Raw genomic sequence first — 27,532 nt, 5'->3', positions numbered from 1 at the left:
GTGTATGTTAATATGTTTATATATTTAACATATATAGAGACAAATAGAGACACTGATTTATATATGTATGTATATTATATATGTGTATATATGAAATAAATATTTAATAAATATGAAATATTTATTTTATATTTCATAAATATATATTATATATAAAGAAAGAGACAGAAACAGAGAAATAGACACACACACATATATAATCAGAGATAGTTACAGAGAAATAGAGACATAGAGAAAGATCTGTGTTTTCAATCTGGATGAGGAAGTCAGAAATGTCTCTTAGATACCTTTTGCAGTATTCATCTACCACAGAGACATGGTATTTCTTCTATACCCACATGCTTTATAAATTCCCTTGCCATAGGGACCTCTGTACCCTTCTAGGGCAAGGAATGTGAACCATATGACTGACATAATCCTAGAGACCTGGATCTGAAATGGGAGAGAGATTGATAATCTTTTAGAAGATCAGTTAGATTAATATATAGCTTGGGACACTGAAATCCAGAAATAGGAAAGGATGACTGCAGTATGTCAACAGCAGGACATAGATTGAAATCCCAAGCCCTATCTCACCCCTCCACTCCTCACCCCTGATTGGTGCTCTTTCTAATACCTCCCACTGGATAACAATTAAACTTCTCCAGTGCCAAAGTGACTAGAGTTAGGGTTAGGGTTAAGGTTAGGGCTTTAAATGAGTGAAGAGGTTTGTGTGGCTAGAGCAGAGTGAGTTGAGAAGAAAAGTTTAGGTTACAGCAGCTTGTAGAGAACCAAACCAATGACTTCTGGCTTTATTCCGTAGCCTTCTGGAAAACATTGCACATTTTTAAGTAAAATTGTGACATAGATTTGTTTATTCATTCATATACTTGCTGCACTCCAAAAGATCTTTCAACTGACAAATTGTCTCTGCTTAAAATCGCTAACTAGCTCCCCATTAGCTTTAGATGTAAGGAAGCTTCTTAATGTGGCATCTGAGACTCCTATGGCTAGGTCCCATCCACCTTCCTCTCCAGCCTCATCTCCCATCCCTTCAAGCCTTGCACTCTAAGGTTTACTTATCCTGACTCATTATAATTTCCTGAGCATAGAGTGCTGTAAGAGACCTCCTTGCCTTTGCTTTTTCTGCTTCTTCTTTGGCATTTATTTCTCACTGTTTCCCCCCAACTACTTTCAACCCTACCTGGCGATCCCTTTTACAGGAAGTCTTCCCTGATGTCCCTAGGTTGTGTTGGATCCTCACCCTCAGTGCTTTCAAGGCATCCAATCTCATTTCTAGCCTATAATTAATCACATTATATTGAAAGCATCTATTTACTTCTCTGGTTTCATAAACAGCCTTTGAGCTTCTGAAGGGCAGGGAGTAGACTCAGTCCACTTTGTCCCCCCAGTTCTTAGTACTGGCTTGGCACAGAGTGATTGGCTCAGTAGGGCATGTTGAAATAGACTGAGAGTTGGCCAGTTTGAAGCCTTTGGTAGACATCTATGTTTCTATGCCTCTTTAAAGTCAATTCAGGACTCTAATGCCTCAGAGCCAAGGGCCTAAGTCAATATAGGACCTCAAGCCATGCCTCAGGGGCTTCTAAAATCAGATTATTGTAATAAATTCAACTGGTTACGGATAAGATAAGGCTGGCAGCTGAATTTTAACAGTATGCAGGCATCCAGGCACAGCTAAAAGCCAGGAGTTGAAGAAACACCTTCTCTCCTCCACTCTTTGCCCTGACACAAATGTTGAGGTGACCTGGTTTAGCCAGGCTTACAGCCCGCCCAAGTGGCTGATCAGGAAGCTGAGACTAGCCATAGAGCTGACTGGAGATGTTCCCAGTTCCAAATTTGGGTTGAGGCTAAAGTCCCAAGCCAACCACAAGCTGTCTTGCACTGCTGCAGCTCCCTGTTCTCAAAGTGCTGTTTCAAAGAGGAATATTCTGAACATGCCATAGTTACACTTGATGTGGAATTAGAAACATAGATTTGCCCCAACTCCCTTTCAGGGGAGAGGGTGGAACTCCCTCAGAAACCCTGGGGAAAATAAACTCAGAACCAACTTCTTCCTTTCCCCACAACTTTTACTTCTAGCTAGTGCATTCACAGCACCAGAATAACAGGATAGAAAATGGTAACAAAATCAGTTATCTGGCCCTAGAAACCAAATGTATGTATAAAACTACTGTGATTTTTATTTTTCTCCCGTGTCTGGTTTTTCTTTTTTTTTTTTTTTTTCCAGATTTCAGTCAAACAGGTTTCTGTGTGCAAACAAAATCAAAATGCCAGCCCTCGGCAGGGTTATGAGAGCACTGCTAAGCATGTTCCTCATAATAGTATGTTTTCCTGCTAAGAATCATTTCCAGAGTAAGATGTGTGTATGACGGAGGGGTGGAGTTGGGTTGGGGGAGTATACTGAGGGCCAAAGAGATGAAACAGTCAATACCTTTCCTCTAAGGCAACCCAGGAATTCAGTACTGGAGCTGGGCAAAATCCCATCAGATGTTACAGTCTCTTTTTTTGGCTTTTGCTATTTCACCAAAAGAAAAGTACAGCCACCCAGATACCACAAATCTGTCAAAGATAACATTGTATGGTGGTGGCAGTTCTGGGAGGAGGCCCAGACCCCACAATTTCTTGTTCTATCCATGTCTAGTGTTTTCTCTACCGACCAAGGATTTAATCTTCAAAGTATTTTTTTATAAATATTAACCAGTGAAGGCTCTGGCCCCATGATGTGGGTTGAGAGCAGCAGTCATGCACTGATCTAGTGAATACATGAGAAATGGCAAGAAGCCAAGATGGGTTGTTAACTTTGGCAAAGGCAATCTGGGACTTTGTCAGGAGAGGTCAATGAGGATCACAGAAATAGCGTCCTTTTGAAAAATGGAGGAAAGGTCAAAGATCATTTCTGTATTTCTAGGCACTTGTGACCTAAACTAGTAAAGTCTCCTAATGGTTCTTTAGCATCACTAGGTGAATTTGTTTTTCTCCCTGCAGCATTCCACAATGTAATCAGCACATAAGGGACTACAGTCTAGTAAGCATTAAACTCATTAGGTTTTCAGTAAAGGGACAGTTTGCATTTGAGAATCACCAATGTGTTCTTGTCTCCATTTAAGCAGGGAGTAGGGATGGCTTTGTAGGCAAGTGTCCCGTGGTGTCACACAAAGCCCCACGATTAGTTTCATGATCCATTATCCCCATCATGAAATTTTATATTAGAGGTCTCACATTTTCATTTGAACTGCACCCCTTGGCAATTTACATAGCCAGTCCTAGCCACTTTACTTCCTCTCTGACCCTTCTCATCTCTGTATTACTGAAAATGTACACTGTCAATTCTGAGCCCCATCAAGCATGGGAAACACAAGAAGAAGTATTATGAAATTTTAAAGGCATGTCTGAGACCTTGCAAATATGAAACTCTTCTCTCAGATCGTGTGCTGCAGTGAGTACAGGTGTTGGTGATTTCAGTTTAGATACAGCTTAGGGAAGTTATGGCCAGATATGAGGATCTGTGAAAAGCCAAACTACCCCAGTGCCTCATATTTAATCTCTAGTCATTCCCATTTTGAACTACTCAGGGTACACATTGAAACAAGGAGAAGTACTTAAGTGCCAAGCTTCCAGGTCCTGCCAGCACTGTGAAAAGCAAACGCGACTTTTTCCCCTTTGTACTTTCATTAGTGGGAAAGGTTCTAGAAACTGGTGCTGGCAGAGATTTGGAGTGGTGCAGGAGGCAGAGCCCAATCCATCTCACTGTTTCACAGCTGTCTTGGCTCCTGACAGCTGCAAAATTTGTTTTGGGGAAGTATGCAGCTCTGACTCCAAACAAGCCTCAGAAGAAAGAGGACCCTGGGAAGCCAATTGCATAGTGTTTAGTTCCTGACCATAAGCCTTCTAGCTGGCCAATAATTCTTCATCAGAGGATGCTCATTCTAAACATGACAATTAAACTGGTGCTACTTGGCTCGTTCCCTGGGGTAACAAAATAGCAGCATGAGGGTCTAAGGGCACGACAATATTAACTGCTGTGGAGGTTTGAAAACATTATTCCCTTGGAGTGGACAATAGAGGCTTTAGTCTATGCACAAGAGAAGGGGAGGAGACTCAGCCTCCTAAAGCCTTCCACAGCTTTCATTTTTAAAAATTAGCCTTAGCTTACAGTTTTTATATTTACACAGTTGTCCGAGATAAATGTGTGAGTCTTTTCTGGCTATGCAATGCTGATTACTAGCTGTAGAAAATGATGATCATGAGAAAGCTTAGCCCAGCTCCGTAAGTCCCTGAATCCACACCGAAGCCTTTCTATTTGGGTTCCAAGTCATATTTCCAACATTTTAGGAGGTCTAGTGTGTGTTTGGTGCTTTAGGATCATCTTGACAAAGTTATATTGAAGAGAGAAACCTTATAGCTGTTGATTTTCCAGATAGAGTGAAAGGAAGAAATAGAAGAGCAGACTTGTGTCTAGTGTCTTCTGCATAGTAACTATGTGACCTTTCACCTCTCAGAACCTGAACTTTATTATCTGTCAAATGGGAATGTTGATCCTTTTTCTACCTGCCATGTTGTCAAAGGCATTTAAACCAGAGCAACTTCATCTTGAATAGAGGCTAGGTAAAATAAGGCTGAGACCTACTGGGCTGCATTCCCAATCAGTTAGGCATCCTAAGTCACAGGATGAAATAGGAGGTCAGCACAAGATACAGGTCATAAAGACCTTGCTGATAAAGCAGATTGCAGTAAAGAAGTTGGCTAAAACCCACCAAAACCAGGATGGCAATGAGAGTAACCTCTGGTCGTCCTCACTGCTACACTCCCACCAGCGCCATGACATTTTACAAATGCTATGGCAACATCAGGAAGTTACTCTATATGGTCTAAAAAGGTGAGATATGAATAATCCACCCCTTGTTTAGCATATCATCAAGAAATAACCATAAAAATGGGCAACCAGCAGGCTTCGGGGCTGCTCCACCTATGGAGTAGCCATTCTCTTATTCCTTTATCTTCTTAACAAACTTGCTTTCACTTTGCTCTATGGATTTGCCCCTAATTCTTTCTTGCACGAGATCCAAGAATCCTCTCTTGGGGTCTGTATTGGGACCTCTTTCGGGTAACAATATCAGTTGTTGTGTTGAGCAAATAAGATCATTAGTTTTTTTCAATAAATATTTATACTTGAATGTACAAGATGCTAACTTAAACATAAAGGGACTGAGGCTAAAGAATTGTACAAGGAAAGAGCTGTGAAGTATCACAGGAGGACGAGCTTGCTGTCAGCTGAAAGAATCATGGAAGGTTTCATGGAGCTGGAACCTAAGAGATGACATTCTGACATTGAAGAGTGAGCAGTTTTTCTCAGGAGAAGATGGGTACAGGTCGGGATTGTGGGACGAGCAGGTGTAGCATCAGCAAAGATAAAGGCTTCAGGACAGACAGCACAGCTTGTGTGTGAGTGTGTGTGTTTGTGTGCGTGTGTGTGTGTGAGAGAGAGAGAGAAAGAGAGAAAAAAATGAAATGGAGACAGAGTGAGAAGTTCACATAGAATGGAACACAAAGTGAAGGGTCAGACTTGCTCAAAACCCCAAAACAAACGTGTCAGATACTCTGTAAATGCCTTTTTATTTTGCCTCGATCCCTGGCTTTAGAGAAAACAGGAAGCAGTAGTAATCTTGTATCATCTCATAATTCCTATTGTCATCAGGCTTTGTCTGTTTCACTCACGCCTAGTAGAAAAAGCGGCTTGGGAACCACCTGTTCCTGGCTACTATACTCAAAAGGAAGCAAGAAGCCAGGTTGAGTACTAAGATCTGTAGTTCATTAACATCAAGTAAAAAATGGACATTCACTTGGTATATTGGTGGGTCTCAGAGAGCCACTGGTTTTCTTTTGGCACACTTAGGCCAAAGGTCACCATTTGACATTCTCTACAAATACACTGAGCAGTTAGTCTCAACTCTACCTCTAATTCATTGTGAGATTTTGGACAGGATACTTTGCCTTTATGAGTCTCTTGTTCTCATCTGGAAACATTTTGCTAAAGTTAGAGAATGGTTAAACAGGGAATCCCATTAACATTTAAATGCAAAGAATCTGTCAGTATATAAGAATGTGTATACAAAAGGGGTTGAGGCAACAGGGAATTCCATTAACATCTAAATGTAAAGAATCTGTCAGTATATAAGAATGTGTATATAATTTTGTATTTGGAAACTTTGCTGAATTCTTTTATCAGTTCTAGGAGCTTTTTGGAGGAGTCTTTTGGGTTTTCTAGGTATACAATCATATCATCAGCAAACAGCAGCTGTTTGACTTCCTCTTTACAGATTTGGATGCCCTTTATTTCCTTCTCTTGTCTTGATTGCTCTGGCTAGGACTTCCAGTACTATGTTGAACAGAAATGGAGTGGGCATCCTTATCTTGTTCTCAGAGGGAATGCTTTCAACTTTTCCCCATTCAGTATTATGTTGGCTGTAGGATTGTCATAGATGGCTTTTATTTCATTGAGGTATGCCCCTTGTATGCCGGTTTTGCTAGGAGTTTTAATCATAAAGGGATGCTGGATTTTGTCAAATGCTTTTTCTGCATCTTTTGAGATGATCATGTGATTTTTGTTTTAAATTCTGTTACATGGTATATCACATGTATTGACTTGTGTATGTTAAACCATCCCTGCTTCTTTGGTATGAAACCTACTTGATCATGATGAATTATCTTTTTGATACGTTGCTGAATTCTGTTAGCTAGCATTTCTTTTGTATTTTTTTTTTGTTTCCATTTCATTTAGTTCTGCTCTGATCTTGGTTATTTCCTTTCCTCTGCTGGGTTTGAGTTTGGTTTATTCTTGTTTCTCTAATTCCTTTAGGTGTGACCTTAGATTGTCTGTTTGTGCTCTTTCAAACTTTTTGATATAGGCATTTAGGGTTATGAAGTTTCCTCTTAGCACTGCCTTTGCTCTGTCCCAGAGGTTTTGATAGGTTGTGTCACTATTGTCATTCAGCTCAAAGAATTTTTTAATTTTCATCTTGATTTCATTGTTGACCCAGTGATCATTCAGGCGTAGGTTATTTAATTTCCATGTATGTGCATAGTTTTGAAAGTTCTTTTTGGAGTGGATTTCCAATTTTATTTCACTATCAGTAGCTATCCTACACACCAACAGCGACCAAACTGAGAATTAAATCAATAACTCAACTCCTGTTACAATAGCTGCAAAAAATACAATACAATACAATACAATACAATACAATACAATACAATACAATACAATACAATACAATACAGTAAAATACAATACTTAGGAATATACCTAACCAAGGAGGTGAAAGACCTCTACAAGGAAAACTACAAAACACTGCTGAAAATAATCACAGACAATACAAATAAATGAAAACACATCCCATGCTCATGGATGGGTAGAATAAATATTGTGAAAATGACCATACTGCCAAAAGCAATCTACAAATTCAAAGCAATTCCCATCAAAATGCCATAATAATTCCTCACAGAACTAGAAAAAACAATCCTAAAAGTCATATGGAACCAAAAAAGACCCCACATAGCCAAAGAAAGGCTAAGTAAAAGAAAAAAACTGGAGGCATCACATTACCCATTTCAAACTATACTATAAAGCCGTAGTAACCAAAACAGTGTGGTACTGGTATAAAAATAGACACAGAGACCGATGGAACAGAATAGAGATCCCAGAAATAAACCCAAACAGTTACAGCCAACTGATATTCAACAAAGCAAACACAGACATAAAGTGGGGAAAGCACACCCTATTCAACAAATGGTGCTGCAATAATTGGAAAGCCACATGTAGAAGAATGAAACTGGATCCTCATCTCTCACCTTACACAAAAATCAACACAAGATGGATCAAGGACTTAAATTTAAGACCTGAAACTATGAAAATTCTAGAATATAATATCAGAAAAACCCTTCTAGACGTTGGCTTAGGCAAGGATTTCATGACCAAGAACCCAAAAGCAAATGCATTAAAAACAAAGATAAATAGTTGAGACTTAATTAAACTAAACAGCTTTTGCACAGCAAAAGGAACAGTCAGCAGAGTAAATAGACAACCCACAGAGTGGGAGAAAATCTTCAAAATCAGTACATCTGACAAAGGACTAACATCCAGAATGTCCAATGAACTCAGACAAATTAGCAAGAAAAATAAACAATCACATTGAAAAGTTGGCTAAGGACATAAATAGACAATTCTCAAAAGAAGATATACAAATAGCCAACAAAAATATGAAAAAATGCTCAACATCACTAAGGATCAGGGAAATGTAAATCAAAAGTGCAATGCAATAGATACCATCTTACTCCTGCAAGAATGGCCATAATCAAAAAATCAAAAAATAATAGATATTGGCATGAATATAGTGAACAAAAACATTTCTACACTGCTGGTGGGAATGTAAACTAGTAGAACCACTATGGAAAACAGTGTGAAGATTCTTTGAAGAACTAAAAGTAGGACTATCATTTGATCCAGCAATCCCACTATTGGGTATATACCCAGAGGAAAATAAGTTATAATATGAAAAAGATACTTGCTCATGCATAATTATAGCAGCACAATTTACAATTGCAAAAATGTGGAACCAACCCAAATGCCAGTCAATCAATGAGTGGATAAAGCCTTTTTATGACTGAGTAGCATTCAATTATATTTATATTTATAATGGAATAGTACTCAGCCATATAAAGGAATGAATTAATGGCATTTGCAGCAACATGGATGGGATTGGAGATTATTATTCTAAGTAACTCAGGAATGGAAAACCAAACATCATATGTTCTCATTCATAAATGGGAGTTAAGCTATGAAGATGCAAAGGGATAAGAATGACACAATGAACGTTGGGGACTCAGGGGCAAAGGGTGGGAAGGGGGCGAATGATAAATGACTACAGTTTGATTTCATTGTGTAATACTCAGGAGATGGGTGCACCAAAATCTCACAAATCACCACTAAAGAACTTACTCATGTAACCAAATATAACATATTCCCCAAAAACCTATGGAAATGAAAAATGAAAAGATAAAAACAAAACAAGAATGTATATATAAAAAGAGTTGAGGCAATATTGGTAGAAAAATGGAATTCAATTATTTTACTGACTTGGGTTTTGAGCAAGTCCCTTCCCCTCTCTGAACCTCTTTATTCCCATTTTAACATTGGAGTGGGGCACGGTTGTTTTGTATGTTTGTTGGCCACAGAAATGTCTTCTTTCAAGAAGTGTCTGTTCATACCCTTTGCCCACTTTTTGATGGGGTTGTTTTTTGTTCTTGTAAATTTAAGTTTATTGTATATTATGGATATTAGACTTTGTCAGATGGATAGACTACAAAAATATTTTCCCATTCTGTAGGTTTCCTGTTCACACTGATGAAAATTTCTTTTGCTGTGCAGAAGGTCTTTAGTTTAATTAGATCTCATTTGTCAATTTTGGCTTTTGTTGCCATTGCTTTTGGTGTTTTAGTTATGAAGTCCTTGCCCATGCCTGTGTCCTGAAAGGTATTGCCTAGGTTTTCTTCTAGGGTTTTTATGGTTTTAAGTCTAACATTTAAGTCTTTAATCCATCTTGAATTAATTTTTGTATAAGGTGTAAGGAAGGGTTCCAGTTTCAGTTTTCTGCATATGGCTAGCCAGTTTTCTCAACACCATTTATTAAATAGGGAGTCCTTTCGCCATTGCTTGCTTTTGTCAGATTTGTCAAAATCAGGTGGTTGTAGATGTGTGGTGTTATTTCTGAGGCCTCTGTTCTGTTCCATTGGTCTACATACCTGATTTGCTACCAGTACCATGATGTTTTGGTTACTGTAGCCTTGTAGTATAGTTTGAAGTCAGGTAGCATGATGTTTCCAGCTTTGTTCTTTTTGCTTAGGATTGTCTTGGCTATACAGGCTCTTTTTTCGTTCTGTATGAAATTTAAAGTAGCTTTTTTTTCTAATTCTGTGAAGAAAGTCAGTGGTAGCTTGATGGGGATAGCATTTAATCTATAAATTAGTTTGGACAGTATGGCCATTTTCACAATATTGATTCTTCCTATTCAAGAGCATGGAATTTTTTTCCATTTGTTCATGTCCTCTCTTATTTCCTTGAGCAGTGGTTTATAGTTCTCCTTTAAGAGGTCGTTCATGTCACTTGTAAGTTGTATTCCTAGGTTTTTTATTTTCCTTGTAGTAATTGTGAATGAGAGTTCACTCATGATTTGGCTCTCTGCTTGTCTATTATTTTTGTATAGGAATACTTGTTATTTTTGTATAGGAATACTTGTAATTTTTGCACATTGATTTTGTATCCTGAGACTTTGCTGAAGTTGGTTATCAGCTTAAGGAGTTTTGGGGCTGAGATGATGGGGTTTTCTAAATATACAATCATGTCATCTGCAAACAGAGATGATTTGACTTCCTCTCTTCCTATTTAAATACCATTTATTTCTTTCTCTCGACTGATTGCTCTGGTCAGAACTTCCAATACTATGGTGAATAGGAGTGGTGAGAGAGGGCATCCTTGTCTTGTGCTGGTTTTCAAAGGGAATGCTTTCAGCCATTGTCCATTCAGTATGATATTGGCTATGGGTTTGTCAAAAATATCTCTTATTATTTTAAGATATGTTCCATCACTGCCTAGCTTATTGAGAGTTTTAACATGAAGGGGTGTTGAATTTTATCGAAGGCCTTTTCTGCATCTGTTGAGATAATCATGTGGTTTTTGTCATTGGCTCTGTTTATGTGATGGATTACGTTTATTGATTTGCATATGTTAAGCCAACCTTACATCCCAGGGATGAAGCAGACCTGATCGTGGTGGATAAGTTTTTGCTATTCTGGTGGATTCACTTTGCCTGCATTTTATTTGGGATTTTTGCATGGATGTTCATGAGGAATACCGGCCTGAAATTTTCTTTTTTAGTTGTGTCTCTGCCAGGCTTTGGTATCAGGATGATGCTGGCCTCACAAAATGAGTTAGGGAGGAGTCCCTCTTTTTCTATTGTTTGTAATAGTTTCAGAAGGAGTGGTACCAGCTCCTCTTTGTACCTCTGGTAGAATTTGGCTGTGAATTCATTTGTTCCTGGGCTTTTTTTGGTTGGTAGGGTATTAATTACTGCCTCAATTTCAGAACTTGTTATTGGTCTATTCACAGATTCGACTTCTTCCTGCTTTAGGGTTGGGAGAGTGTATGTGTCCAGGAATTTATCCATTTTGTCTAGGTTTTCTAGTTTACGTGCATAGAGGTGTTTATAGTATTCTCTGATGGTAGTTTCTATTTCTGTGAGATCAGTGATGATATCCCTTTTATCATTATTTTTGTGTCTATTTGAATCTTCTCTCTTTTGTTCTTTATTAGTCAGGCTAGTGGTCTATCTATCTTGTTAATCTTTAAAAAAAAACCAGCTCCTGGATTTATTGAGTTTTTTGAAGGGTTTTTTGTGTGTCTACCTCCTTCAGTTCTGCTCTGATCTTAGTTGTTTCTTGTCTTCGGCTAGCTTTTGAATTTGTTTGCTATTGCTTCTGTAGTTCTTTTAATTGTGATATTAGGGTGTTGATGTTAGATCTTTCCCACTTTCTGATGTGGGCATTTAGTGCTATAAATTTCCCTCTTAATACTGCTTTAACTTTGTCTCAGAGATTCTGATACATTGTCTCTTTGTTCTCATTGGTTTCAAAGAACTTCATTATTTCTGCCTTAATTTACCCAGCAGTCATTCAGGAGCAGGCTGTTTTGTTTACCTGTAGTTGTGCAGTTTTGAGTGAGTTTCTTAATCCTGAGTTCTAATTTGATTGCACTGTAGTCTGAGAGATGGTTTGTTATGATTTCCTTTCTTTTGCATTTACTGAGGAGTGTTTTCCTTCAAATTTTGTGGTCAGTTTTAGTATAAGTGCTATGTGGTGCTGATAAGAATATATATTCTGTTGATTTGGGGTGGAGAGTTCTGTAGATGTCTATTAGGTCCATTTGTTCTAGAGCTGAGTTCAAGTCCTGAATATACTTGTTAATTTTCTGCCTCGTTGATCTGTCTAATATTGACAGTGGGGTGTTGGAAGCCTCCACTCTTATTGTGTGGGAGTATATATCCCTTTGTAGGTCTGTAAAAACTTGTTTTACGAATCTGGTTGCTACTGTGTTAGGTGCATATATATTTATGATAGCTCTTTTTGTTGCATTGATCCCTCTACTATTATGTAATGCCCTTCTTTGTCTTTTTTAATCTTTGTTGGTTTAAAATCTGTTTTATCAGAGACTAGGATTGCAACTCCTGCTTTTATTTGCTTTCTACTTGCTTGGTGAATATTTCTACATCCCTTTACTTTAAGCCTATGTGTCCTTGCATGTGCGATGGGTCTCCTGATACAGCACACCAATGTGTCTTGACACTTTATCTGATTTGCCAGTCTATGTCTTTTAATTGGGGCATTTAGCCCATTTACATTTTTTTTTTTTTTAGATTTTTTTGCACTGAAGGTGGACTTTTCTTTTATTATTATTATACCTTAAGTTCTAGGGTACATGTGCACAACATGCAGGTTTGTTACATAGGTATAAATGTGCCATGTTGATTTGCTGCACTCATCAATTTGTCATTTACATTAGGTATTTCTCCTAATGCTATCCCTCCCCCAGCCCCCCTCTCCCTGACAGGCTCCAATGTGCGATGTTCCCCACTCTGTGTCCATGTTTTCATGTTGTTCAACTCCCACCTATGAGTGAGAACATGTGGTGTTTCATTTTCTGTCCTTGCGATAGTTTGCTTAGAATGATGGTTTCCTGCTTCATCCATGTCCCTGCAAAGGACATGAATTCATCCTTTTCTATGGCTGCATAATATTCCGTGGTGTATATGTGCTACATTTTCTTAATCCAGTCTATCATTGATGGACATTTGGGTTGGTTCCAAGTCTTTGCTATTGTGAATAGTGCCACAAGAAGCATACATGTGCATGTGTCTTTATAGTAGCATGATTTGTAATCCTTTGTGTGTATACCCAGTAATGGGATTGCTGGGTCAAATGGTATTTCTATTCTAGATCCTTGAGGAATTGGCAGACTGTCTTCCACAATGGTTGAACTAATTTACACTCCCACCAGCAGTGTAAAAGCATTCCTATTACTCCACATCCTCTCTAGCATCTGTTGTTTCCTGACTTTTTAATGATTGCCATTCTAACTGGTGTGAGATGGAATCTCATTGTGGTTTTGATATGCATTTCTCTGATGACCAGTGATGATGAGCATTTTTTCATATGTCTGTTGGCTGCAGAAATTTCTTCTTTGGAGAGGTGTTTGTTCATATCCTTTGCCCAATTTTTGATGGGGTTGTTTGTTTTTTTCTTGTAAATTTGTTTAAGTTCTTTGTAGATTCTGGATCTTAGCCCTTTGTCAGATGGGTAGATTGCAAATATTTTCTCCCATTCTGTAGGTTGCCTGTTCAGTCTGATGATAGTTTCTTTTGCTTAGCAGAAGTTGTTTAGTTGAATTAGTTCCCATTTGCCAATTTTGGTTTTTGTTCCCATTGCTTTTGGTGATTTAGTCATGAAGTCTTTGCCCATGGCTATGTCCTGAATGGTATTGCCTAGGTTTTCTTCTAGGGGTTTTACGGTGTTAGGTCTTACATTTAAGTCTTTCATCCGTCTTGAGTTAATTTTTGTATACCGTGTAAGGAAGGGATCCAGTTTCAGGTTTCTACATATGGCTAGCCAGTTTTCCCAGCATCATTTATTAAATAGGGAATCCTTTCCCCATTTCTTGTTTTTGTCAGGTTTGTCAAAGATCAGATGGTTGTAGATATGTGGCATTATTTCTGAGGCCTCTGTTCTGTTCCATTGGTCTATATATCTGTTTTGGTATGAGTATCATGCTGTTTTGGTTACTGTAGCCTTGTAGTATAGTTTGAAGTCAGGTAGCATGATGCCTCCAGCTTTGCTTCTTTTGCTTAGGATTGTCTTGGCTATGCAGGCTCTGTTTTGGTTCCATACAAACTTGAAAGTATTTTTTTCTAATTCTTTGAAGAAAGTCAGTGGTAGCTTGATGGGGATAGCATTGAATCTATAAATTACTTTGGGCAGTATGGCCATTTTCATGATATTGATTCTTCCTATCCATGCACATGAAATGTTCTTCTGTTTGTTTGTGTCCTCTTTTATTTCGTTGAGCAGTGGTTTGTAGTTCTCCTTGAAGAGGTCCTTCACATCCCTTGTAAGTTGGATTCCTAGGTATTTTATTCTCGTTTTAGTAATTGTGAATGGGAGTTCACTCATGATTTGGCTCTCTGTCTATTATTGGTGTATATGAATGCTTGTGTTTTTTATTTTTATTGTTATACTTTAAGTTTTAGGATACATGTGCACAACGTGCAGGTTTGTTACATATGTATACATGTGCCATGTTGGTGTGCTGCACCCATTAACTAGTCATTTAGCACTTGGTATATCTCCTAATGCTATCCCTCCCTTCTCCCCCCACCCCACAACAGTCCCCGGTGTGTGATGTTCCCTTTCCTGTGTCCATGTGTTCTCATTGTTCAATTCCCACCTGCACATTGATTTCGTATCCTGAGACTTTGCTGAATTTGCTTATCAGCTTAAGGAGATTTTGGGCTGAGATGATGGGGTTTTCTAAATATGCAGTCATGTCATCTGCAAACAGACAATTTGACTTCCTATTTTCCTAATTGAATACCCTTTTTTTCTTCCTCTTGCCTGATTGCCCTAGCCAGAACTTCCAACACTACGTTGAACAGGAGTGGTGAGAGAGGGCATCCTTGTCTTTTGCCAGTTTTCAAAGGGAATGCTTCCAGTTTTTGCCCATTCAGTATGATATTGGCTGTGGGTTTGTCATAAATAGCTCTTATAATTTTGAGACACAATAAAAATGATAAAGGGGATATCACCTCACTGATCCCATAGAAATACAAACTACCATCAGAGAATACTATAAACACCTCTATGCACATAAACTAGAAAATAGAGACAAAATGGATAAATTCCTGGACACATACTCCCTCTCAAGACTAAACCAGGAAGAAGTTGAATCTCTGAATAGACCAATAACAGGTTCTGAAATTGAGGCAGTATTAATAGCCTACCAACCAAAAAAAGCCCAGGAACAAATGACTTCACAGCCAAATTCCACCAGAGGTACAAAAACGAGCTGGTACCATTCCTTCTGAAACGATTTCAATCAATAGAAAAAGAGGGAATCCTCCTTAATGCATTTTATGAGTCTAGCATCATCCTGATACCAAAGCGTGGTAGAGACAGAACAAAAAAAGAGAATTTTAGGACAATATCACTGATGAACATCGATGCAGAAATCCTCAGTATAATACTGGCAAACCAAATGCAGCCGCCCATCAAAAAGCTTATCCAACACTATCAAGTCTGCTTCATCCCTGAGATGCAAGGCTGGTTCAACATACGCAAATCAATAAATGTAATCCTTCACATAAACAGAACCAATGACAAAAACTACATGATTATCTCAGTAGATGTAGAAAAGGCCTTTGAGAAACTTCAACAGCCGTTCATGCTAAAAACTCTCAATAAACTAGGTATTGATGGAGCCCATTTACATTTAAGGTTAATATTGTTTTGTGTGAATTTGATGCTGTCATCATGAGGTTAGCTAGTTATTTAGCACATTAGTTGATGCAGTTTCTTCATTGTGTTGTTGGTCTTTATATTTCGGTGTGTTTTTTGCAGTGGCTGGTACTGGTTTTTCCTTTCCATATTTAGTGCTTTTCTCAGGAGCTCATCTAAGGCAGGCCTGATGGTGACAAAATCCCTTAGCATTTGCTTTTCTGTAAAGGATATTATTTCTCTTTTACTTTTGAAGCTTAGTTTGGCTGGATATGAAATTCTGGGTTGAAAATTCTTTTTCTTTTTTTTAAGAATGTTGAATATTGGCCCCCACTCTCGTCTGGCTTGTGGGGTTTCTGCAGAGAGATCCACTGTTAGTCTGATGGTCTTCCCTTTGTAGGTAACCTGACCATTCTCTCTGGCTGACCTTAACATTTTTTCCTTTGTTTTAACCTTGGAGAATCTGAAAATTATGTGTCTTGGGGTTACTTTCCTAGAGGAGAATCTTACTGGTGTCCTCTGTATTTCCTGAATTTTAATATTGGCCTGTCTTTCTAGGTTGGGGAAGTTCTCTGGAAGAATATCCTGAAGTGTGTTTTCTTACATGGTTCCATTTTCCCTGTCACTTTCAGGTACACCAACCAAAATGTAGGTTTGGCCTTTTCACACAGTTCCATATTAGTCGGAGGTTTTGTTCGTTCTTTTTCATTCTCTTTTTTCTCTAGTTTTGTCTTCATGCTTTATTTCATTAAGTTGATCTTCAATCTCTAATAACTTTTCTTCCGATTTGGCTATTGTTGATTGTATATGTTTCATGAAGTTCTTGTGCTGTGTTTTTCAGCTCCATCAGGTCATTTATGTTCTTCTCTAAACTGGTTATTCTAGTTAGCAGTTCTTGTAACTTTTTGTTAAGGTTCTTAGCTTCCTTCCATTGGGTTAGAACATGCTCCTTTAGCTCAGAGGAGTTTGTTATTATCCACTTTCTGAATCCTACTTCTGTGAATTCGTCAAACTCATTCTCCATCTCATTTTGTGCCCTTGCTACAGAGGAGTTGCGATTATTTGGAAGAGAGGACACATTCTGGTTTTTGGAATTTTCATCATTTTTGTGTTCATTTTTCCTCATCTTCATGGGGTTATCTACCTTCGATCTTTAAGGCTGATGACCTCAAAGGTGGGGTTTTTGTGGGAGGGTCCTTTTTGCTGATGTTGATGTTATTTCTTTCTGTTTTTTAGTTTTTGTTCTAACAGGCCTCTCTTCTGCAGGTCTGCTGCAGTTTGCTGGAGGTCCACTCCAGACCTTGTTTGCCTAGGAATCACCAACAGAGGCTTCAGAACAGCAAAGATTGTTGCCTGCTCTTTCCTCCAGAAGCTTCCTCCCAGAGCAGCACCAGCCTGATACCAGCTGGAGCTCCCCTGTATGAGGTGTCTGTCAACCCCTGTTGGGATGCCTCTCCCAGTCAGGAGGCCCAGGGGTCAGGGACCCACTTGAGGAGGCAGTCTGTTCCTTAGCAGAGCTGGAGCACTGTGCTGGGATAACCCTCCTCCTCAGGAGCACCTGCTGTCTTCAGAGCCAGCAGGCAGGAAGGTTTAAGTCCTCTGAAGCTGTGCCCACAGCCACCCCTCCCCCCAGGTGCTCTGTCCAAGGGATACAGGGGGTTTTATCTATAAGCCCCTGACTGGGTCTTCTGCCTTTCTTTCAGAGATGCCCTGCCCAGTGAGGAGGAATCTAGAGACGCAGTCTGGCCACAGCTGCTTTGCCACACTGTATTGCGTTCCACCCTGTTCCAACTTCCAGGCCTCTTTAGCACTGTCAGAGAAAAAACACCTACTCAAGACTCAGTAATGGTGGATATCCCTCCCCACACCAAGTTCGATCATCCCAGGTCAACTTCAGACTGCTGTGCTGGCAGTGAGAATTTCAAGCCAGTGGTTCTTAGCTTGCTGGTATCCGTGGGAATGGGACCCGTTGAGCGAGACCACTTGGCTCCCTGGTTTCAGCCCTCTTTCCAGTGGAGTGAACAGTTCTGTCTCACTGGGGTTCCAGGCACCACTGGGGTATGATAAAATACTTCTGCAGCTATCTCGGTGTCTGCCCAAACAGCCACTCAGTTTTTTGCTTGAAACCCAAGGCCTTGGTGGTGCAGGCACATGAGGGAATCTCCTGTTATGCAGATTGCAAAACCCTTTGGAAAAGCGTAGTATCTGGACTGGATAGGACAGTCCCTCATGGCATCCGTTGGCTGGGGGAGAGAGGACCCCCCACTCCTTGCCCTTCCCACATGAAGTCACCTCACCTTGCTTCTGCTCACCCTCCCTGGGCTGCACCCACTGCCTAACTAGTCCCAATGAGATGAACAGGGTACCTCTGTTGGAAATGCAGAAGTCACCTGCCTGAAAGCTGGTTGTTGAAAAGAGCCTGGCACCTCCCCCTGCTCTCTCTCTCTGTTCTCACCATGTGATCTCTGCATGGTGGTTCCTCTTGGTCTTCCACCAAGAGTGAAAGCAGCCTAAAGCCCTCACCGGTATATAAGATGTAATGATCTAACCAGAGTAACTGGGATATTCATCACCTCAAACACTTATCTTTTTCTTGTGTTGGGAACATTTGAATTCTTCTAGCTATTTTGAAATATAAAATAAATTATTGTTAATTATAGCCACCCTATTGATCTACCAAACACTAGATCTTATTTCTTCTATCTAACTGTATTTTTGTACCCTCTCTTCATCTTTCCTCACTCCCCCACCTGTCCAAACCCTTCTCAGACTTTGGTAACCATCAGTCTACTCTCTACCTCCATGAGATACACGTTTTTTAGTTCTCACATATGAGAAAGAACATGTGATATTTGTCTTTATGTGCCTTACTTCACTTAACATAATGACCTCTAGTTTCATCCATGTTGCTGCAAATGACAGGATTTCATTCTTTATTTTGTGGCCCATTAACATTCCATTGTGTATATATAACATATTTTCTTTATTCGTTTATTGATGGACATTTAGGTTGATTTTATATCTTGGCTTTGTGAATAGTGCTGCAACAAATATAAGAGTTCTGATATATCTTTAACATATTGATCCTTAACATATTGAAAAAGAAACCAAAAAATCCCATTTATAATAACTACATAAATAAAAAATACCCATAAATTGGCTGGTTGCAGTGGTGCATGCCTGTAATCCCAGCACTTTGAGAGGCCGAGGCTGGTGGATCACTTGAGGCCGGGAGTTTGAGACCAGCCTGGCCAACATGGTGAAACCCTGTCTCTACTAAAAATACAAAAATTAGCCAGGCATGGTGCTGTGTGCTGGTAATCCCAGCTACTCAGGAGGCTGAGGCCGGACAATCACTTGAACCCAGGAGGCAGACATTGCAGTGAGCTGAGATTGCACAACTGCACTCAAGCCTAGGCAACAGCGTGAGACTCCATCTTAAACAATAAAAATAAAAAAAAAATAAAAAAAGCAGAAATGGATTTAACCAAATAAGTTAAAGATTTTTGGCAGAAATATTATAAAACATTGATATAATAAATTGAAGAGAACACAGAAATGAAAAGATATCCCATGTTCATGGATTGAAACAATATTTTTTAAATGGCCATACTATCCAATGCAATTTACAAATTCAACACAATCTCTATCAAAATACCAATGACATTCTTCATAGTAAAAGAAAAAAACAATTTAAAAATTTGTAGGGAACCAAAAAAGACTCTGAATAGCCAAAGCAATCCTGAATAAAATGAACTAAGCTGAAAGCATCACACTATCTGACTTTAACATATACTACAAAGCTATAGTAATCAAAACATCATGGTACTGGCACAGAAACAGACACATAATCCAATGGAACAAAATAGAGAACTGAGAAATAAATCTACATACTTACAGCCAACTGGCTTTTCACAAAGGTGCCAAGAACATATATTGGGGAAAGTAGTCTCTTCAATAAATGGTGCCATGAAAATTGAATAAGCATATAGAGAAGAATTAAATTAGACATCTATCTCTCACCATATACAAACATCAAATCAAAATGGATTAAATACTTAAATCTAAGACCTGAAATTATGAAACTACTGAGAGAAAACTTTGAGAGATCACTTCAGTACGTTGGTCTGGGCAAAGATTTTTCAGATAAAATCTCAAAAGCACAGGCAACAGAAACAAATATAAACTTGTGGAATTATATCAAGTTAAAAAGCTTCTGAGAAGCAAAGAAAGCAATCAATAAAGGGAATACACAACTAACAGATCACAAGAAAATATTTTCAAATTATTCATCTGATAATGATTAATAACCAGAATTATGTGATTCATGTCATCAAGTTGGACAAATCAAATGGGCAAAAGATCTGAATAAACATTTTCTTAGAAGACATACAAATGGCCAAAAAGTGTATGAAAACATTCTCAATGTTAGTAATCATCAGGGTATGGCAAATAAAAAATACAATGAGTTATTATCCCATTCCAGTTAAAATGGACTTTGTCAAAAAGACAACAAAATAGATGCTGGTGAAAATATGAAAACAGACTGAATAATAGTCCATTGTATATACTTGTACACTGTTAGTGGGTATGTAAATTAGCGCAGCCACCATGGAAAACAGTATGGTGGTTCCTCAAAAACCTAGAAAAAGTACATATTTTAATAAAGTTAAAAACAGAAAAATAGTTTATTATATTAACACAGATATTTATATTTTTGTTGCTTTTTTTTCATCCCTGATGTCCCAAGTTACTCCCTGGAATTATTTTTCTTATCTCTCAAGAACTTTTTTATATCATTTCTTTTAGAGCCAGTCTTCTGGTGATAATTCTTTTATTAGACATTCTTCTGAGAATGTCTTTATTTCAGCTTCATTCCTAAAGCTTATTTTCACTTGGTATGGAATTCTAGGTTGATGAGTATTTAATAACTTTAATGATATTGCATTGCTTCCATGGTTTCTGATGAGAAATTTGAAGTCCTTTGAATTTTTGTTACCCCATAAGAAATGCATCTTTTTTCTCTCACTGCTTTCAATATTTTTTCTTTACCTTTGGTTTTTAGCCATTTGATTATAATGTTTCTAGATGTCGATTTTTTAAGTTTATTCATTTGAGATTTGGCTGAGCTCATTGGATCTGTAAGCTTAGGTCTTCCACCAATTTTGGAATTTTTTCAGCCATTATTTATTCAAACATATTTTTTTTCTCATTGCTTTTTTCTTTTCCCTTCTGGAACTCTGATACACAAATTTTAGACCTTTTGCTATTGTCCTGCATTACCTGAGCCTCTGCTTACTTTTCTCTTTTTTCTTCAGATTGGGTGATTTATATTGCTCTATCTTCAGATTCACTAACACATTTATCTGTTATCTCTAATGTGAGTGCTTTCAGTGAATGTTTTGTTTCAGTTGTTGTATTTTTCAGGTCTAAAATTTCTGCTTTTTTCTGTTTTATAGCTTCTATTTCTCTGCTAAGCCTTTCTATCTTTCCATTTATTTCCAGAGTGCTATCCTCTACTTCGTCATAATCACTACTTAAATGTTTTTCTGGTAATTGTAAAATCTAGGTCATCTCAGAGTTGGCATATTTTGATTGATTTTTATTTATTTTTTATTTATTTACTTTTTTATTATTGTACTTTAAGTTTTAGGGTACATGTGCACAATGTGCAGGTTTGTTACATATGTATACATGTGCCATGTTGATTGCTTTTTAAAGTGTGAGTGGTTGAGATTTTCCTAGTTCTTTATATGCTGAGTACTTTTTAATTGTAGACTGGACATTTAAAATATATTATAAAATTTTAGGTCTTGTTCTAATTCTTAGAATGCTAATAAGTTTTTGTTTGTTTTGCAGACTTTAGCTCCTAATTTCCCACCCACTTTTGTGGACTGTGATTCCAATGTCATTTTAATTTTCAAAGCCTTTGCAATGCTATTCAGATTTCTTCCATGTGTACATCACTCAGGGTCCAGTCTTGAACCCAGGCAGTATTCTACTTTGTAATTCAGTTGTCAATGTCTTTTGTGTGTTTTTTAGGGATGGATCCACACATGTACATCTTGAGAGTAAACTCACAAATTCACAAGCAAATTCATGGCATCCCTTCCTTAAACTCCTTTCTCTTTGTGGTTACCTTGGCACTCTCCAGATTCAAGGGACACACTTTTTGGTCCTCTGATTAAAAATCCAGGGCTTTTTATTCTCCTCACAATGTCATGCACTTCCTGGAACTGGGCCTGCCTCCAAGCTAAGCCATGGGGAACATACTAGTAAGAGAAAAGAAAAACCTACATATGTGATCCCTTTATCAGATTTTCTTTTTTTAATGTAATGTCTTTTTCTGTTCCAAGATCCCATCTTCATTAAATTCAATGTCACGTCTCCAAAAGCTGACTTTGACAGATTCTTAGACTTTCTTTGTTTTTGATGACCTTGACAGTTTTGAGGAGTGTTATTGGGCATTTTGTATAATATCCCTCAAGTTGGATTTGAAAATCTATGGTTTTCTTTTTTAAAAACTTCAATTTTTATAGTTTGCACTCATATTCTTCAGACCAGAACTCCTTTGCTCAAATTGAAAAAAAACCTCCTTTCAGAATTTTAGTTTCCTGCTTAGCTACCATTGCTGTTGTCACCATGAAGATTTTGCACCTTAGAGAATGGATTTGTCTTGAGGCTGGAGTCAGAAAGAAATAAAAATCAAAACCACAGAAAATTTTTCCTGCTTCCTCTGTCTCTATAGGTATTCTTATTCCTGTCCTTGGTTGAAAAGTAAGGGTTCTCTTGGAGTTCTTTTTGTCAATATTCATTACACAGTTTTGGACTTTATACTGCCTGTTAGTCCATGATAAGGGATACAGAAGAAAAATAATACGCCAAATACTCTGGAGGATTGGCTGTACTTCAGATTTTAGTTTTCTTTCACAATTCACCTGCTTCCATTTACTTTGCAGAATCTCAGATAGTTCTTTCATACATCCTGTATGGGAATTTCAGTGGCATTCACAGGGAAAGACAGAATAATGGAGTGTGTTTCACTAAATTAACCAGAAAAATAACTTCATTTTTGCTTACTTCTTTACTACTACTAATTATAAGAATCAGAAATAAGCTAAATATCCAACATAAATAACATATGGCACACCAACTCCAAGGAATAATATGTAGCCATTACAATTTTAATTAGGAAGACTACAACGCTATAGGAAAATGCTTCTGATATGACATTAGGTTTTCAAAAAAGTAAAACAAAATAAGTTATGCACTAATATTAAAACCTTCTAAAATAGATATGAAAAAAGTTAAAATTTGGAGATCATAGGATTATGGTTTTCTGTTAATGTTTTTTCCTTTAAAAATATTATTTTGTTAGGATGATAAATAGTACCACTTCTATGTTATAAATGAATAATATGTCATGAATTACATAAATCTTAATACATAATGAACTATATTTATTTGAAATATTTTTCTTTGGATCGTTACAAGAGTACAATTAATTCAGTTGTTAGCTCCATATGGAACTTTAAAAAAAAATATTCAACAACACAGCCATGAAAAAGAACAAAATTATGTCCTTTGCAGTAACAGGGAAGCAGCTTGAGGCTATTATTTTAAGCTAAGTAACACAGGGAAAGAAAATCAGATACTTCATATTCTCACTTATAAGTGGGGGCTAAACATTGGATAATCATGGACATAAACATGGAAACAATAGACACTGAGGACTACTAGAAGAGGGAGAAAGGGAAGGGAATAAAGGTTGAAAAACTAACTATTGGATACTATGTGCAACCTGGGTGATGGGACGAAGCCTCAGCATCACAGAATGTACCCATTTGTGTCCTAAGACTCAGCATCACAGAATGTACCCATGTGACAAACTTGTACATGTACCTCCCCAAATCAAAAAGTTGAAACTATTTAAGAAATAATATTTGTTATCTTTTAAATCTCATTTTTAATTTTTATAAATAGTCTGGTTTCTGCATATGGCCTGAACATAGGTGACCAAATCTACTCTGTAAATCTCCATATACCATTTTGATAATCTATTTCTTATTCTCCTCATTCTTTCTCCTTAGTCTGAATGAGGAGGTTTGTGAACTAGCCCAAGAGCTCCTCAGGGTCAAGCCTGCTAAGTAATTGAGGTATCTCAGTTTGGTATACTGGAAGATTTCTCTTACTTGGTTGTTGTTTTGTTCTGAGTGTCAGGGAAGATAACTCAGTCTCCTAGCTAGAACAGAGAACCAGGATCCAGAGTGCTCATTACCTCTTGTCAGATGCTTCTCAATCTTGATACTTGGCTTAAACAAGACTCCACTGTCTTGGAGTTACCACTTTCTCACAAGACCATTCGGATTAAGCCCTTGACAATTAACTACCACAAATGTAGGCTGATGGTTTTGCAGACCTTGAGCTGTGGATGGTAATTTTTACTCACCATTTTGGGAATATTCACTCATTTCCCTCCCTCCTAAAATATCTTATTCTAGAATATAACTTTGGCAATTAAAATGACTAAGACAAAAACTACCAATAGCCATTCTAGTAATAATGCTACAGTTGCTTTGCAAAAATAAAATTTCCAACTTAGTTTTTGCTCTTTCAAGGAGAGGTTTTTGTTCATTTTGTTTAGTTTAACTTGTCTTGTTTTATTTTAATAGGCATCACTTACTTCGTTTTATTTTTTTTTGTGCAAGATGCTAGCCTTATTCTGGTTTCTTGAGGTACAGATATTTTAAAATTCAGCGTACCTCAAACTGCCTGCATATTATCTCTCAAACATGGGAGCTCCCAGAACTTGTTATAATCTGCCTTAATATATTTATCAGGTTTCTATCCCATTTTGGGAGCTCCTTTAAGAAAGCATTGTACCTTACTGCCCTCAGAAATGCTAGGCACTTCATACCTATTTACATGGGAAAGACCTATTTGTGGATTTAGTTTAACTGATGATTTTTCTTAACAGACTTTATTTTAAAAACTGTTTCAAATTTACTGAAAAATTGAAAATACTACAGAGAGTTTCCATATATCCTGCACCCACTTTCCACTATTATTAACAATGTACATTAGTGTGTTATATTTATTACAAGCAAATAACAAGTATTGTTAAATTATTATTAACTAAAATTTATAGTTCGTAAGATTTCCATAGTTTTTATGTAATGACTTTTTGTGTTCCATGATCTCATTGAGGATACCTCATTATATTCAGTGTCATGTCTCCTAAAGCTGACTTTGAAAGATTCTTGGACTTTCTTTGTTTTTGATGACCTTGACAATTTTGAGGGGTATAATTTGCATATTTTTATAATGTCCCTCGGTTTGGATTTGAAAAACAATGTTGCTTTTATTTTTTTAAATTTATTTTTATAGATTCTGGGGGTTTATGTGCAGGTGTGTTACATTGGCATATTGCATAGTGGTGAGGTTTGAGCTTCTAGTATACCCATCACCTGAATAGTGAATATTGTACCCAATAGATAATTTTTCAATTCTCTCTCCTTTTTCCACCTTGCCCCTTTCTGGGCCCCCAGCGTCTATTATTTCCTGCTCTATGTCCGTGTGGTCAAACTTGGGTATGGATTTTGGAAGAAAGACAACATAGGTGAAATGCCCTTCTCAACACATCATATCAGTGGTACATATCGTTAGCTAATGCTGTTAATTTTGATCACCTCCTTGAGGTGATGTATGCCAGATTTCCTCAAGTTACATTTTTTCCTTTTCCATACTATCCACTATCGGAGGACGTCAGTATGGGTAGCCTATACTAAAGAAGTTGGGGGTTATGCTCTACCACTTTGGTGGGTGGGATAAGCGTATTGGGTTTTAACCTATAGGATTAAAAAAATATAATATATTACATATATTCATATATGTATACATATGTACATATATTCATATATGTATACATATGTATACATATATTCATATATGTATACATATGTATACATATATTCATATATGTATACATATGTACATATATTCATATATGTATACATATGTACATATATTCATATATGTACATATGTACATATATTCATATATGTATACATATGTACATATATGAATATATGTATACATATGTACATATATGAATATATGTATACATATGTACATATATGAATATATGTATACATATGTACATATATGAATATATGTATACATATGTACATATATTACATATATACCTATATTACATATATACATATATTACAATATATTAATATATTACATATATTATATGTAACATCTATATTGCATATATTACATGTAACATACACAATATATTGCATATATTATATGTAACATATACAATATATTGCATATATTATATGTAACATATACAATATATTGCATATATTATATGTAACATATACAATATATTGCATATATTATATGTAACATATACAATATATTGCATATATTATATGTAACATATATAATATATTGCATATATTATATGTAACATATATAATATATTGCATATATTATATGTAACATATATAATATATTGCATATATTATATGTAACATATACAATATAAGTAATTTATATATTACATATATTATATTACATATTACATATATTACACATATGTAATATGTAATATAATATATATCTCCTTTATTCCATACATATATGAATAATGAATTGAATAAATAGGGTAGGAAAGACAGCTCTTTCTTGGAGTAAAATTCCAATTAAAGAAGGAAATAGAACATCCATGATATAGTTTGTGTATTTGTCCCCTCCAACTTTCATGTTGAAATTTGATCCTCAGTATGTTGGAAGTGGGGCCTAGTGAAAGGTGTTTGAATTATGGGGATGGACTCTTCATGAATAGCTGATGCCATCTTTGGGGTAATGAGTGAGTTCTTGGTCTATTAATTCCAATGAGAACTGATTGTTAAGAAGAACCTAGCACCTCCCTCTCTTTTCTCTCTTGCTTCTCTCCTCTTGCCATGTGATGTCTGCTCCCATTTACCTTCAGCCATAACTGGAAGTTTCCTGAAGTCCTTACTGGAAGCAGATGCAAGCACCATGCTTCTTGTATATCCTGCAGAAACATGAGCCAAATAAACCTATTTTCTTTATAAATTACCAAGCCTCAGGTACTCCTTTACAGTAGTGCAAAACGGACTAAGACAATCATTTAGAAACCAGCAAAGTAATGTGTTGCAGACAAGGTCCACCAATGAAAGCTAAAATTAGTAGGTCTGAGGATAAACAGAACTTGTACAGTCTCAAAGTATCATTCCTCAAGATATTTATCAATTGCAAAGGGATATGTGGTAACCATATAGTGAATAAATCCTTTAGACATCAATTCAACTGAGTGATCAAGGTAAACATCTCCAGTATTGACATCATGAACCTCTTGATTTAATGCACTGAGAAGAAATTTTTGGAATTGTTACCTATTTTTTGGATTCTGTGGGATTTTCTACATAGGTAGTCATATCTGAAAAACAGTTTTATTTCTTCCTTCCTAATCTGTGAACCTTTTAATTTTTTTCTTGCATTATTGCATTGGCTTTGGCATGTGGTACAATGTTAAATAGGAGTAGTGAGAGGAGTCATTTTTGCTTTTTTCCTCATCTTAGAGGGAAAGCACTCAGTTTCTCACCGTTAAATATGGTGTTAACAGCAGGTTTTCTTTATTTTTTAATGTTTAAGTTTCTATTTTTAATTTTTTGGGAACATAGTAGGTGTATATATTTATAGATTACATGAAATATTTTGATACAGGCATGCAATGCATTAAAATCACATCAGAGTAAATGAAGTATCCATCCCAGGTATTTAAACCTTTGTGTTAAAAACAATCCAATAATATTCTTTTAGTTATAAAATGTACAATTAAATTATTTTTTACCATAGTCACCATGTTGTGCTAGAAAATGTTAGGTCTTATTCATTATTT

General features: G+C 36.9%; 1 pseudogene; it reads right to left on the bottom strand.

The window, feature by feature from the left end:
- Nucleotides 1-26,651, bottom strand: part of LOC100989130 (polyadenylate-binding protein 2-like) — a 39,723-nt pseudogene extending 13,072 nt beyond the window's left edge.
- Between the last annotated feature and the right edge of the window lie 881 nt (nucleotides 26,652-27,532).

This window comes from Pan paniscus, chromosome X (genome assembly GCF_029289425.2).
Source record: "Pan paniscus chromosome X, NHGRI_mPanPan1-v2.0_pri, whole genome shotgun sequence".
NCBI classification, from domain to species: Eukaryota; Metazoa; Chordata; class Mammalia; order Primates; family Hominidae; genus Pan; species Pan paniscus.
Note: the sequence above shows the minus strand (reverse complement) of the source record. Positions and strands in the feature narration are given on the sequence as shown.